General features: G+C 43.5%; 1 protein-coding gene across 1 annotated transcript in view; it reads right to left on the bottom strand.

Annotated features, from left to right (window-relative positions):
* QPCT (glutaminyl-peptide cyclotransferase) overlaps positions 1 to 14,287 on the bottom strand; it is a 425,195-nt gene that overhangs the window by 284,913 nt on the left and 125,995 nt on the right. The gene's annotated exons all lie outside the window — the stretch shown is intronic.

Below are 14,287 nucleotides of genomic sequence, written 5' to 3'. Positions count from 1 at the left end.
CTTGATGTGTCCCTTTGACTTACTATCTTCTGACTTAAATATTAGTGCTTCCTTAACAGTGAACTTTACAATCATTTGTCAACTTTCATAATTTAAGATATTTTGTTGTATACCTCTATACCTCACCACTTGGGAGTGGGCTGTTCCTCTGGGCACATGCTCTATGTGTGGGCAGGGCTAAGAAAAGCTGGCCAGCACAGGGTGCAGAAATGACAGATTCCAAGGGGTTACTAGAAAATAAACGTGGAAGGGAGGTGTTGCAACGTGGTTTAACTACTGTGATTTAGCCATAAATTTGTTCATCTATCTGCAAGAAAGGTAGCTTATAACTCGTCCAAAGTGCAAATTTTATTCTGCCATTCCTCACTTTCACAAAAGCACTACAATTATATTTCTGGTGTAAAGCATCTAATTTTGTCATGGCACTAGAAAAATAAACACGTATTGAAGAGATCTATTTTTTTTTTGTAGAATAATACATTCCTAGGTGGATGTAGTAGCTCTCTGCTCTGCCCACCCGACCCCCCCCCCCCGGCTCACTGGAGCGCTGGGCTGTGGAGGGGGCGGGAGCAGCCGCCTCGGGCTCTCAGTAGCTCGCTGGTGTCATTCCAGGCATGTGGAAGGATCCATAATCTGGACCGGGTCTGTGACATCAGCCGACAGCGGGCTTCAATGGAAAAGGGGTCACAGGAGTGCAGAATGAACTGCACTCCTGTGATCCACAGGAAAAGTACAACCAAACAAGCTTTGGCTGTACTTATTTGTTTTGTTTTGTTTATAAACTTTTTTATTTAGGAAAATATGGTGGTACAAGAAAATATTACACATCAAAAAAACAGATAATCAAAAGGTTGAGTTACATTCTGTTAACAAAAATACAAAGAGAACATGTAAGAATAAGAAATCTTTTGGTACAAAGCTGCATAAACTGTGATACGATTGAAAAAGGTATATTTTTAAAACCATAAGTGATAAAATATAGTTTTAATGGAGGAATATCTTGTGTTCTGGACAGGGTTTTCTGATATGTGAGATTAGTTATCCAAGGGTTGAAAGAGAATTTCAGCGTGTTTAAACCAGGGATCCCATTTTTTGTCAGAGAAGTGTGTAGAATTATATAATGTATGGATTTTTTTTTCATAAGACTGATTCTATTCACTCTTGTCTTCAATTGGGTAATAGGGAATAAAAGGGACTTCCAATGGAGAGCAAATTAGTGAATGGCTACACTTATCGTATGGCTAAGTCTTATATCTGGGGTGGAGATGCCTGGGATGGGTGTGAATAATAGACAATTAGTTAAAGAAAGATTAATATGATTGCCAGAAGTAGTTTTTAATTGGAAAAACATTTCTAATTGGTGCCAAATATGTGAATTTTTTTCACAGTCCCAGAAAATGTTGGAGAAGGAGCCTGAGGACAGACATTCTCTAAAACAAATTGAGGGAACTGATGGGAAAATGACGTGCAATTTGGTGCATGTTAAATACCCCCCTGTGAACAGTTTGGTAGTAGTTTCTCTTACTGCACTTATGAAGGTTTATGATGCATTCACTCCATTTTTTAATAGAGAAAACTGAAAATTTCCTATCAAATACTTACTGTAATTTTCCTTTCCTGATAGCCTCCATGGCAGCATACGTGTGGGTTAACCCCGCCTCCACTCCTCCCCTATAGGATCCCTCTTTCATAATTCTTTGCTCCAAGTCAGTGGCTTGTTCCGTTACTAGCCTACTCCAGACATTTGAGAGGGAACTCCTGCTGCCATGGAGCCTATCGTGAAAGGAAAATTACGGTATTTGATAGGAAATTTTACGTTTTCCTGACAGACTCCATGGCAGCATACAAGTGGGAAATAACTCGCCGTATACACCCGGGTGGGCAAGATGTTGAGCAAAGAAAGTTTAACACCGTCAACTGACAGTACTTGTAAACCAAAATTAACTGAGGATAGGGCAGCTGGTTCAACACAGTAATAGGACACAAACGTGTTCATAGACGAGCAGGAAGCCGCCCTGCAAATTACTTTGGGAGCTACATGATGCAAAGCTGCCCAAGATGTAGACCCACTCCTGGTCAGGTGAGCAGACACTACCTCCAAAAGGAGCCAAGCCCTTGGCTCTGTGAGCCTGTTGGATGACCTAGGCAATCCGTATTTGATGTGATGTAAGTAAAGACAGCACAAGCCATTACTGTACAGAGGCCATGTTCAGCACAAGCCATTACTGTACAGAAGCCATGTTCATTGAATAATAACCAGCAGGAACAGGAAACACCACACAGGAAGTAAGCACAACAGAGATGCACCATAGAGTTGCATTAAAGAAACACAACATCCATGACAATCCGTGCTACAATCGCCCTAGATGAGGCACGTTTCTCTGTCCTTTCTGGCAAAAGAATGAACAGGCATTCATGAAGGAAGCTGTAGCTTGTAGATATGACTTTGCAATATCTGAGGGATGTCTAAAATTGAAGGAAGGCACTGCTGGAAGTCAAATGAGGATTCCCTGTTTACTAGACATGCGCTTTAACCAACTAAGCCACAGCGCACTTTCTCCCACGCAAGTTAGAAATCTAAGGTTGGCAGAACAATTTCTTGGCTCCCATGAAGACTGATGCACCCTTGGGAATTGAGTCAAGCATAGGTAACAGCACCGCTCGACTGGAAAGAACGTAAGAAAGTTCTCCATGACCAGTGAACCAATCTCTAAGGCATTTTATGCCAACGCGATGACCGGGAAAAGGCAAACTTGACAGAGAGGCCTCTAATGGAGACAGCCCTAGAACACTCCGTTCCAATTCCCAAGGGGGAGTTGAGAACAAGAGGGAGACTCAATTGGAAAACCTCAGCTTATTCCGAGGTCTGAGCCTAGCTGCTTACTTGAAGAATTGTTGGACAGGAAAGAAGCCTAGATTGGAAAACACCTGTGAAGGCCGATAAAGCTGACACTTGAACTCCGAGGGAGCTTACCTATAGAGCCAGAAATAAATCCAACTGGAGGAAGCCTACAATATCTAAAACTGCTAGATCACCACATGATCTGTCAGCAGCAGACATGTATTGAACAACTTTGACCAGATTCTCCCATCAACTTTGTCTGCGTTAATTCTTCTAGTATTCAAGAGAGCGGAGATGACTCTGGAAGAGCAGCCAAGGACCTACAATCTCGAGAACCAGACCGTCAAACGCAAACGTGCCAGACATGAATGTAGAATTGTACTCAGTGACAGAAGGCCTGGCCTGAGGAGAAGATGAACTGGGTTCCAGAAGCTGAACTGTGCTAGCAACGGGAACCATGACCCAATTGGCCAATAAGGAATCACTGCCACTAACACCACAACCTCTGTTCAGAGTCTTCATAGAAAACCCGAGGTTGACCAGGACTGGAAGAAATGCATAGACCCTACTGCATTTCCAATGATCCATCAGGCCATCTGAACCTGAAAACCTCTACATGTAGAGACCATTCATTGTGGATTTTGGAAACATACACCACTGAGCTCTAATTATGAAGATAATAAGTGGTCACATATGGTGTATTATACAGTCCATAGTAGTTGATTATCAACTACTATGGACTGTATAATACACCATATGTGACCACTTATTATCTTCATAATTTATTCGTTTGATTTAAATAGGTTTTAGTACCTACATTTTTCATTCACAGTGTGACTTATTATTTACAAAATGCTACACTACGCCTATTAGAGGCGGGAATAAAGAGCCCAGGCCCCATCCATAACACTCACTTTGCCATAACTAACGAGAGCATAACCCGTGACACTATGCAATGTTATTTGGTGCCTTATCATGGAAACCGACACCAGCTCCAACTCCTGAACTACAGAGTTTCTGAAAACGCTCTTGAATACTACGTCCACATTCTCCATCCACATTTCCATCCTTTTCAATATGGCCACAAGAGCCCAGGCCGACTTTTGGGCTATTCACTGCTTGCTTGCTTGCCTCATCAAGGCCTCAGCCATTTAGAGAGGCAGCCTTTAGATGCTTCACATCCTTATGTTTGAACCGATAGTGCTTGGCCATCTTGCTCAGAAGGTAGGGATGGCTCGTGACCTTGCTCTACTTATCCAAAATGATGTCCCCTAATTCTGTTAAGAATGAGAGTTTAGAACACTCTCTCTACAGCTATGTCTCCAAGTCGTGCCATTCAGAGGGTGACCCCGATCTGATTCCGAGTGCAACCCTGATCCAACTTTACAGTCTCTGGATCAAAGCTGCATCAAAAGTCGCATTAAAGTAGCGCAGGAACCCCTTAAAGTTGTTGCAACTCTAAGTTGCATAGATTGGTGCCATTGAATTTAATGGGCTGTGACCCGCCATGCGACCCCATGTGTCCAAAGTCGCATTACAAGTCACACTAGTGGAAACGGAGCCCAAAAGTGCTTACAGAACTTCCTCTTGCTCTGCAGGAGACTCCTGCTTGGTTGGGACAGTACTAGTTCTTCCTGGTCATCCTACTGGGAGAACACGCCACAATGGCTGTTGGACTTTGTGTGTGGCTTGTATCCCACTCTTTAAGGGAATCTTGCACCACGTGCCTCACTAGTGATTACATTTGCTGGAAAACACCACCACCTGGGCTTAGCATGGCACAGACAGAGACTTGCCCTCTGGGACAAGAGTCCCGCATCCCCAGCAGGCTCCCTCCTTGGAGCGGCTGACATAGCGCTGGGTGCGTACAGGGGGATTCATAGCTTCTGCTATGAAGGCTGGACCTTGACCGTGACCTATGCCAAATACATTTGAAAGAGGAATGTTGTGACCTAATGAGGTCTTTATAATCTTATGCCGTGTATTGTCAATCTGACCTAGAAGGACTCACAAAAGCAAAGTAGGATAGAAAGGAAATGGTTATAGAACACAAAAAGTGTACCCAGGTCAGCAAGGAAAGGAAAGAGTTAAACCCACCCTCTCATACCTGCACAAGGGCTGGTCACACGGGGGGGGGGGCGCCAGTGATACATCCACAGTGTGAACTGCACAGACAGACAACCTGCACAGGTGATCAAATCATAGCAGAAACACACAGAGGCAGCATACCAGGGTGTTAATGCAGAGCATATACCTGTGATGATTGCACACAGCATTTAGGGAAACTGCTGCAAGCTGCCCACAGAGAAATCCCAATATCAACAGTACTGATCGCTGATTAAATTTCTCCACTGAAATTACGCCGTCCCCAGCACCCATGCGCTGAGCGCCTGTGCAGGAGTAACCCAGGGACGCCTGGCTGGAAGAGAAAGCAGCGGCTTGGAATGCAAATGTGCTCCAGCTGCTATAGACTGGAAGACATTAGAGTCAGAGAAGAAACAGACAAACAGAAACACACAAACTACTGCCATGGAATATGTAATATAAAAGTATACATTACCGCACATGGCAACTTCAATTCTGGTTCCACGACCAGGTAGGTTGATCATACCGGGCTTGGGGCAGATAGGACCACCCGCTAACAGCTGGGTTATCTGGCCATTGCGCCGCTTGCCTGCCAATGGCCAGGCTTTAGCTTTTCTAGCGCCTCCTTCATTTGCCCACTCCACACCCTGCTAACAGCCAAGGCTTATTGAAGTATCTTCCATTTAGCTCGCTCCATACCCTGCTAATAGCCAGGGCGTATCGGAGTATCGCAACCTGTCTTCCCAGTGCTTGCTGTTGGCCGGTCTTGATCACGGAGAGAAAAAACTTCAGGTAGACGAAATACCAAACCAGTCCTTAGGAGGAGGACAAAAAAGGAACACAGCCGCTGGCTTGGAGCAAATATTTATGGGAGAGGGGCCCTTTAGGGGAGGAGTGGAGGGGGGATTAACCCACGGGTATGCTGCCATGGAGTCTGTCAGGTAAGATAGGTTGCATTCTAATTCCCATTTTTGCATGTAAAGAAGTTTTTTCTTGTGGGTCAATAATCACCAAATTGTAGTATATTTCCCCCTGGATTTTTTTAAACATATCTTTTCATAAAATTAGGTCGATCCATATTTGTTGTTTGGTAATAAGTAGTGTAAAATTGTCTAATTTGTAGAAATCTACAATGTTCATTAATTGAAATGTGATATCTTGTTTTTAGGGATGAAAATTTTCGATGAATTTATGTAGGAATGTTAGGTCATTGTTGATCCATCAGGAAAAATTATCCATTCTATGTATTCCTGGAAGAAATTTTGGATCACCTAAGTATGTAGCTTGGGGTGGTGTTTTTGAGATCAGATTGTATTTATTTTTATATAGTCTCCATAATATTCCAGGAAAGTGAGTAGGGATGAATGGAGTTGCATTCAAATTTGACCCAGGGAATCCTTGGATTAGAACCATGCCATTGAGCAATTTGGGATAAGTGTGAGACTAAATAATTGTCAGAAACCATGAAATCAGACCGAGACTGAAGTACAGTTAAATCACACTTGTTTAATAATAAAAGTAAAAAGAACAAACATAGTCAAAACATAGCCAAAGTTCAGTAACCGAAAGGATAGTCAGCCAAGCCAGAAGTTAGGGATCAAAGTAGTGGAACAGCAAGCAGGATCTGGAGCCAGAAGGGATGTCAGCAAAGCCAGCCTTTAAACAGGAACGCAGGAGAGTTAACCCCAGCCCCAAGTCTTTTGCAGACTCAAACAGGTTTTATTCTAATGCCGCGTACACACGACCGGTTTAGCCATCGGAATAAACTCTGACGGTTTCTCCAATGGAACTACAACGGAATTCCATTCAAGCGGTCTTGCCTACACACGGTCAACCCAAAGTCCGACCAAAGTCCTACCGTCCAGAACGCGGTGACGTACAAGACTTATGACCGGACCAAAAAAAAGGAATTTCAATTGCCAGTAGCCAATAGCTTCCGTCTCGTACTTGCTTCAGAGCATGGGACTTTAAATGGACACAAGGCAATAATATTAAGAAAGAACAAAATTTATTGGACAAACAATAAATAAATCAACAAATGTAATACAATGTAAATATGAATGTAAACAGATGACTGATGATAAAAAAAACATCTATATAAGGGGAAAAAAAACAGCTTAAAAAGAGGGGGGAGCTCGCAAAGGAATAGTCTGTTGCGTTTCAAATGCACTCTGCACTCTCAAGTGCAGATCTTCCTCAGGGAGTTTAACAGTTTGCACCACTCCCAATGCTGTAGTTCCCAAATACACAGTTATTTCACCAGCAGCTGAAGAGACACACTCAAATAATGAGAATGGAACATTCATCCGTGCCAGACCAAGAAGCGCCATCCACAGGACATCCTGAATTCACCCATACTCCAAGAGGTTGCTATGAGTCGCTTTTGGGGGAGTTGTGTTTAAACAGTGTCAGGATAATGTCCAACTTAATATTAAGAGCTTAGTTCATATATGTATATTTCATGGAAGGTGTGTCACATCCAGAAATGATTCTCATATCAAGCAGTGGAGAGATAAACAACCTGCAACTATATACAATGAGATCCTGAAGTCCAAATCCTTAAGGACAATTGCTTGTAGAGTGGCAATTGTTAGCACCTTAATGGATGGAGCAGAGGTGTGTGGTCCGTCAGCTGCAGGGTCAAAAGAAACTCTTTTGACCCTGCAGCTGACGGACCACACACCTCTGCTCCACATATTACATTATATTAGTAATAAGCTCTGCATAGTTTGAGATTATTAGGTCCAGCAGAGCTACCCCTAAATTGTAATATAAACATATACAGTGCCCCTACATACAAATTTGTACATATCAAATAAGGCAATAACCGCAAATAGATAAACAAATAGTATTAATACAATAAATAATTTAAGATAATGTGAACCATATAAATTTCTCAGCGAAGAAAGTGCCAAAGTAAATAAATAAAACCAACGGTGTCACACCGCTCAGTGGTATTATTCCATGCAATAAAGTTCAAATATGAAGCAGTAAACAAAGTTCTTATTGTGAATTTAACCTTCTGTGAATCAAGTGTTCATTAGCATAAATCACCTTGTGTGCCCTCCCACCTTCCAAACTATGAGCTCACCTCAGTTATCTCATAGTGACCTGAGGAAGGTCTATAACTGAGGCGAGCACATAGTTTGGAAGGTGGAGGGGCACGCAAGGTGATCCAGAGAAAGATAAATTGTAACAGATGTTCCCCCCACTCTTAGGAGTGAGTGTGCCCCTTCATTGAGAAGAGGGCTTTGGGGAAGAGATGGTGGATTTTGTGTACCAAGTTTTGCATCAAAAGAAGCGCATTGAGGTGGTCTTCATTCTGAGGAGGTAGAAGACCCAAAGGAAGGGGATTTTGGAACATTTTGTTGTGGAAGATAGAATCTGTATCAACTTTGATGAATCTGTCAAGTGCTGCACCAAAGTGACACCCACCTTCAAAGGGCACGTGTGAGAAGTCTTTCACAGGCAGCTTCAGCTGTCCAGGTATTTAGCCACAAGATTTTACACATATGGACATAAATGAGAGCTATTCTAGAGATATGTGGCTTGACTTTTTCTACAGCATAAACACTCTGACTCTGCACCCGACCGACATGGGCATTTTACTTTACCTCCTCCTCCCCCCCCTCCGACCACCCACCCACCCACTCTTAGATTACAATCCTCCTACCTCCAGTGGATGGGGTTCCCTCTCCTCATACTTAGCCCTGGGTCCCCTACCCCAGATTTTCACTGTTACTTGGATGTTGTTGGTCTATAGCCTTGTACATTCAAATTTATGTGACTATTTTGTGTTCACTTTACTACTTAACTGTTTATGTCCCCTGCATGGGAATTATTTGTTTTGCACATACAGTGCCTTGAAAAGGCATTCATACCCCTTGAAATTTTCCACATTTTGTCATGTTACAACCAAAAATGTAAATTTATTTTATTGGAATTTTATGTGATAGACCAACACAAAGTGGCACATATATATGAAGTGGAAAATGATTAATGTTTTCAAAAATGTTTACAAATAAATATGTGAAAAGTGTGGCGTGCATTTGTATTCAGCCCCCCTGAGTCAATACTTTGTAGAACCACCTTTCACACCTGCAAGTCTTTTTGGGTATGTCTCTACCAGCTTTTCACATCTAGAGAGTGACATTTTTGCCCATTCTTCCTTGCAAAATAGCTCAAGCTCTCTCAGATTGTATGGGGAGCATCTGTGAACAGCAAATTTCAAGTCATGCCACAAATTCTCAATTGGATCTAGGTCTGGACTTTGACTGTGCCATTCTAATAGGGCGTACACACGGTCGGACTTTGTTCGGACATTCCGACAACAAAATCCTAGGATTTTTTCCGACGGATGTTGGCTCAAACTTGTTTTGTCTACACACGGTCGCACAAAGTTGTCGGAATTTCCGATCGCCAACCACGCGGTCACGTACACCACGTACGACGAGACTAGAAAAGGCAAGTTCAGAACCAAGCGCGGCACCCTTTGGGCTCCTTTTGCTAATCTCGTGTTAGTAAAAGTTTGGTGAGAGACGATTCGCGCTTTTTCAGACTCGTGGCTTTCCAATCGTTTTCTGCCGTTCAGTTTGTGCTTGTGGGTTTGTATCTGCTCTTCAGTGCGTGCAGCAAGTTCTGCGTGACTTTAATTAGTCATTGTATTCTTGTTTGTTCGTTACTGTTTTTCAGGTCGCTCTTCACAGGCCTTGCTGTTCTTCAGTGCGTTCTGTTACTTCGTTCTGAGCAGCCGACTGTTTTCTAGCCATGTTGCGTATGCGTACTCCTCGTAGAGTTCGTGCTGTGCGGGGGCTTGGTGTTGGGGTCCTGACATTGACACAAGTCCAGTCCATGAACAGGGTGGGGAGGAGTTCATGGACCAAGAATTGGTTGCTTCAGCGTGACCAGTTCTCTCACATGCCTTTGCTCCGTGAGATCCGTGAGAATAATCCTGATGATTTCAGGAACTTTCTCAGGATGACGGACCCCGTGTTTCACCGTTTGTTGGCTTCGCTGACCCCTTATATTAGCAGGCAGGATACCTGCATGAGGCAAGCCATCACTCCGGAGCAGAGGTTGGTCGCTACCCTGCGGTACTTGGCGACAGGGAGAAGTCTGCAGGACGTGAAGTTCTCGACAGGCATCTCCCCCCAGGCTCTGGGTATCATTATCCCAGAGACCTGTTCTGCCATCATACAGGTCCTGCAGAAGGAGTATATGAAGGTAAGATTTTTATACTTTAATATCACATTTTATTGTATTTAATGTTTGATAATATGTTGTATTTCTTTCCTCATTCCCTAATTACCATGATTGTAATATGCTGTGAATGCCCCCTTTGTCCTCATGCATGCTGGATTTTTATGTAATTATTATTTTAGGTCCTTCATACAGATTGCCCTTCAATAACCTCCCCAGCATGGTGTCTCCTGGCTTATATTCACCTCATGTAGTCACTTAACAATGTATTTTTTCAGCTCCATAGTAGTGCTTTACCCCAAACACCCCCTAAAATGTTTGAAAATGTTATTTTTGCTTTAAATTCAGGCAGAGTGCCAGAGGCTTTTTTTTTGTAGTGTCCCCAAATAATTTTTAGTAACCCTCCCTCCCCCCAACTGCTAAGTCAGCTGATCCCAATTCTCTATCCTCAATCATCTATCTGCTGACTTTGACAAACCCATACACACTATACCCATCTCTTTTGTGGTCAGATGTATGGATGAATTCCCCAAAGCATGTAGTGCAAGGGTCTGCCTGTATACTTTCAAATGGTACTGTTTAAAGTTTTTGGATCCTATTATTATCTTGATAGGTAATAGCAGAATGTCCAAATGTCCTCAAATGTGTACAGTGTGTATTTATATCTTTGTATTATGACACTTCTTACCTGTCCAGTGGGCTGCCAATAGTGTAACTAAGGAGGGGCTGTTCCAAGTAATACCCATTATTTAGGCATTCATCTCTCAATGAAGTGAAGAGGGTTACCTGTCCAAGATTTCCACACACCCCCTATAATGTTAGAAATGGCCCATGAGGGGGGGGGGGGATATGATAGGTGTACCTTATATTTTGGCGTTGTTAAATTCCCCTTAATAAATGCTATCTGGAGGTTGCCCCATAATGTTTGTGTCTAATCTGCTTGCCATGTTTCTGAGAAAAAATAGTAATGTTTATTGTTTTTGCCTCAACAGTTTCCTTCCACGCCACAGGAATGGCAGACTGTGGCCTCCCACTTTGCCCAGCGGTGGGACTTTCCTAACTGCGGAGGGGCAATTGATGGGAAACACGTCCACATCGTCCCACCACCCAACTCGGGGTCGTACTATTATAATTATAAGGTGTTCAATAGTATTGTGATGTTGGCGGTGGTGTCGGCTAATTACGACTTCCTGTATGTGGACGTGGGGAAGAACGGCCGGATGTCCGATGGTGGAGTCATCGCCCAGACTGAGTTTTACAGGCGTCTCCAGAATGGCAGCTTGGACTTGCCAGCTCCAGAGGACAATGTTGAAGGACTCCCATTTGTGTTCGTTGCTGATGAAACGTTTGCGCTGGGGGACCACCTGATGCGGCCATTCCCAATGAGGACCCTCACCCTGGAACAGAGGGTTTTTAATTACCGGCTGGCCAGAGCCCGAAGAGTGGTGGAGAACACATTTGGAATCCTGGCCAGCCGGTTCCGCCTATTTATGACACCCATCCATATGGCGGAGTATAAACTGAACCATATTATACTTGCGTGCTGTGTTCTCCATAACTTTTTACGAAAACATTCGGCCAACTATGCTGGCTCAGTTGGGCCTGAGGCCGGAATGATACATCAAACCACACTGACGGCGCTTGAAAGCGGCCGTCCTGGCTTGCCCTCCCTGAGTGCCCGTGATGTACGGTTACGCTACCTGGAGTTCTTTGCGGGTAGGGGGGCTATCAATATGCCAGCAAATCTGTGAAGCCTTTTTATAATAAAACAAAAAAAGAAATTCTTTGTGGACATTTACTGCTTGTGTTTGTTTTAGCTGACCCTGACAGAAATGTGTTGAGTCCTGAAAATGTTGTGATTGTGTAACCTTATTATACAAAGCACTGTTGGCTTTTATTTACTAAAATGCAAAAACACATTTCACTACAAGTGCAGTTGCAATTGCACTGAAACTGCACTTGTAGTGCCAAGAGGATTTGCCCTTAGAAAATAACCCCCATTTTCTCACAAAACAACAATGACATCACCCCAAAAGTGTTGTAGCGTTGACACAATAATCCACACATTCTTGATTAACAATCTTTTTAATACCTGCACAATCACATGTGCATTTACCAAAGGTTTTTCAAACAAACCAACCTGTTTGTTGTATAACCATTTTTGGGGTGGCATTATCAAAACTCAAAATTTCCATTTTAGATAAAACAGGCCTGTGTAAAACCAACAAGAAAGACACAAATCTTGAACTTACAAACTTCACATTTGGTAGAATTTGAAGGCAATATCAGACATGAGTATTTAGGAACTGTGTTTGATATTGCGTTCAGATGGGGTGAAGTCACCCCAGGAAAAGCCAAATTTGGAAGATGCACACCAATTTAACAATGTCAACATATGCTAGCTGCCATCACGGGGGATCAAGGGACGTGTTTTGGGGGAGCAAGCCCTTCCTCACCGCTACTTTATTATTGAGGAAGGGGTTGCACCCCCAAAACGTGTCCATTGATCTCCTGTGATGGCAGATAGCACATGTTGGCACACTGTGTGCATCCTCCAAATTTGGCTTTGGGAAAAATCACAAAAACATTTAGCACATTGTAGCACACAAAAGAAGAAAGTGATTTGGAGGGGCTTTAAACTCGCCCCAAAACATCAATGATGTTTTTATTTTTTGGAATAACATCATTGATGTTTTTCTTGATGATTTCCAATTGTAAATTACTCCCCATGATCTCCCCAATCAGGATCTGGGCACTTTCGGATGTGAAAGGATCTGGATCCATAACCTCACGATCACCTAAAAAGAGAGGAACCCCAAAATAAATTAGGTCTAAAAATAATGCCGCCATCCATCTCTTATCTGAGCCTGTGGTCGCAGACACTCACCTGTTGTGGTGACTAGTTCCACCACATCTTCTTCCTCCTGCTCAGCTTGTGTTGGGGGGATTTCCCCTTCTTCCAGAGGGGGTGGGGCTCTGGTCTCCTCAGATGAGGGGTGTCCTCCGAGTCTTTTATCCCCTATGTAAAACAAAAATGGTATAATTAGCACACAGATATTTGATGGCAGAACTAGAAATAGGAAACATTGCTTGGAAGTGGGGTACAATTGTCAATTTTAGCAGAGTTCCAAGATGTCTTTTTTTTTTTTGCCCTTTGTCAAGCTGCAATACTTTACCTGTTTGGTACAAGATTCACAGATGTAGCCCCCCCCCCCCCATAGTATACACTGGAGCACCTGTGTGGCCCCCTAATAAAAAGGGTGTTCTTGTGTCCCACACTAGTGCCCCAGTGTCCAGATGTGAAAACAGCTGCTGAGTGTCCTCTCCTTACACAGAATCTAGTTTGCATTTCATTCTAGTAACAAAGCCATCTACACAACCCAATTTTTTTAAGACAAGTATAGGGCGTCAAAATGGTGGCCAAATGCATATGGCCTAAACAATGGTATTTTAGAGTCCGAAAGCAAAATGTTTGATCCGAACGAATAATGTGCCCATGAACATGAAAGTTGCCATTTTAAACTGTACAACAGTTCCTAAAAGCACATGGAGCAGCACGAACGTAATAAACATAAAGAATAGGAACACAGGACAACTACTTACTTTTTTGCAACACTCTCCGGATCTTTCTGTACTGCTCATGTTCTCCTAATTTGAGGTCCGACCACCGGTTCCTGAGCTGATCTTTTGATCGTCGTACCCCGAAATTCCGGTGCAGACTCCTGACCACTTTCGCCATGATCTTGGCCTTTCTGACATTGGGGTTGGGGTAAGGCCCATACTTTCCATCATAGTCGGCCTTCTTCAGGATGTCGACCATCTCCAACATCTCCCCAAAGGACATATTTGAGTCCTTAAATCTCCTTCTGGATCGGGACGTGTCCGGATCCGGCCTTTCCTCCTCCTCCTCGTCGTTGCTACAATTAGCACGCACCTGCTGTGTATCCGCCATGTGCTCTTCCCCCACTGCGCCGAACGAAAAGGGGCGGGGAATAGACTAGAAAGAACGTCATGGGCGGGCGGAGTTACACGCATGCGCAGTGTGTATAAAGCGTAACACGCGTGCGTCTTACGTACGATCTGTGAGCGGAGGAAGGAACATCGGAGGTGCCGATCGTGATAACGAAGGTAGGATCTAAACTTGGGCCTATACTGCTTCGA

This window comes from Aquarana catesbeiana, linkage group LG04, assembly GCF_042186555.1.
Source record: "Aquarana catesbeiana isolate 2022-GZ linkage group LG04, ASM4218655v1, whole genome shotgun sequence".
In the NCBI taxonomy this organism is placed as follows: Eukaryota; Metazoa; Chordata; class Amphibia; order Anura; family Ranidae; genus Aquarana; species Aquarana catesbeiana.
This window is presented reverse-complemented; position numbering and strand designations above follow the sequence as displayed.